This window comes from Phyllostomus hastatus, unplaced genomic scaffold (genome assembly GCF_019186645.2).
Source record: "Phyllostomus hastatus isolate PE091 unplaced genomic scaffold, TTU_PhHast_1.1 phas_contig_16, whole genome shotgun sequence".
NCBI lineage: Eukaryota > Metazoa > Chordata > Mammalia > Chiroptera > Phyllostomidae > Phyllostomus > Phyllostomus hastatus.
Window position 1 is genome coordinate 6,378,855 of NW_025333643.1, and position 2,139 is coordinate 6,380,993.

The window sequence follows — 2,139 nt, forward strand, 5'->3', positions numbered from 1 at the left end:
CTATCTATCACATCTCAGCTCAAATACACACACATGTACATATATATATAAACATATGAGGTCTGGTCAGAAAAAGTCTAGCCATTGTTAATATAATGAGAATGATTTGCTTGACATTGATATAACTTGGCAGCCAAGGAGAGTGGACTGGAATGTGCATGTGTGAACAATGATGACTTCACTGTACTAGTCAGTGGGGATGGTAGACACCATTGAGTGAGCATGTGTACTATGTGGCCAGCACATTCAAAGTGACTCAGTTAGCAAAGCAATGAATTTGCATCAAATTTTGTGTTAAGCTTGAACATTCATCCATGGAAACTATTGGAATGAATGAGAAGGCCAGAGCTGTGGACAAGGGGTGATTGGCAGCTTCATCACAACAATGTGCCCATTCATGCACCACGTTCCATGCACAGTGAAACATCAAATCACCCATGTGACTCAGCTCCTCTACAGCCCAGATTTGGTGTTCTGTGACTTCTGGCTTTTCCCAAAAACTAAAATCACCATTGAAAGGGAAGAGATTTTAGACTGTCAGTGAAATTCAGGAAAATATAATGATGCAGCTGATGGCAATTGGGAGAACTGTGTGAGGTCCCAAGGCACCTACTGGTGGAAGGGGACTGCAGCATCATTGTCCTATGTACAATGTTTCTAATATCTTGTATCTTCTTCAATAAATGCTTCTATTCTTCATAGTACACAGCTGGATACTTTCCGGACAGACCTCTGTGTGTGTCTCTCTCTCTCTCTCTCTCTCTCTCTCTCTCTCTCTCACACACACACACACACACACACACACACACTTTATGTTTAGAGTAAAATATACACACAGCCAGCTGTAAACATCCTGTTTCCATGGAGACAGTTCTACAAAGTCTTAAAATCATTACTTAATGTATAAAGGTATCAAAAGACTAATTCATTCTTTAGGATTTTGCTGTTTGTCATGTATATACAGCAATGAAAAATATGTAACTCTCAATTTTAAGAAATTCAGTGCTCTTACCAACCATAAAAACCTATTTGTGGGCATTGAGTCATCTAAGGGGATTTCAGAAGCATTTGTCAAATATTGCTGCTGCCTACAGACTGTCCAGAGCATTCTGTGTGGGGTGGGCAGTGAATGATGAGGGCGAAGGCAGCAGAGAGAGCCTCGAAGCACTTTGTGGCACACCCTGGAGCCATGACTATGTGGTGTCGCCTTGACAGATCAGTCACAGAGCATCCCTGATGATGTAGTCACCAGTGTTCATGGAGGACCGTCGGGCACATCCCCATGGGCCTTGCTGGGCTGGGCAGACCAGGGGCCAGGCTACTTGCTTTGCCCTGCAGAGAAAGGCTTCCTTGGCCAGGGAGCTCTAGGCCCAGAGGTGAGGGGCCATTGCCAAGGATGCAGCACAGTCGCAGCCAGCCCACAAGCTTCCTACTTCCACCACCAGGTGACCCAGGTCCAGGTGTTCATTGTTTAGACTCCTCATCCGGAGGAGAAGGGTGGTCTTCTGAGGGGTTGAAGGAGTGCTGAGACCCAGTGCAAAAGGCTTGGAAAGAGAGCTTGAAAAAAATCACAGGTGTTTCACGGGGGGCTAGGTTGGTGTGGTCACAGCAGGGGCCTGCGTAGCCTGGGGCGGGGGCTGGCTGAACCCACAATGTACTGTGTGACCTTGTTTCTTCCTCAGGAAGATGAGGCTGATGCTCAAGACTTGAGAGGTCCCACCCAGATCTTCTCTCTCCCTTGGGGAGGTAACCTCCTTGTGGTTCTTACATTTTCCTGTGCCCCCACGCCACCTCACAACACTTAGAAGTCTACCTCTGACCGGTAAGCAACACAGCACTGTCATCAAGAGCTCTAACTTGACAGTCAGAGAAATGGGCATCATAAAAGTGCCCACCTTGTAGGGTCGTGAGGACACAGGTACTAGGGGCACCCAGCAAGAGGCTGACAAGTAGAAAGTCTGGTGAGTAGGAGTTCCAAGAACCCCTGGAGCTGGGTCCAGAGCAGCTGCTCTGATGGGCAAGGCACTTCCCTTCTGATGTTTCCCTCTGTTGTATTCAAATCCAGTAACAATGGGCTGTCGTTCTGGGAGGAGCCAAGGGTAGTCCCTCAGATCCCGGCAGCCTGAGCCCACTGGAAGG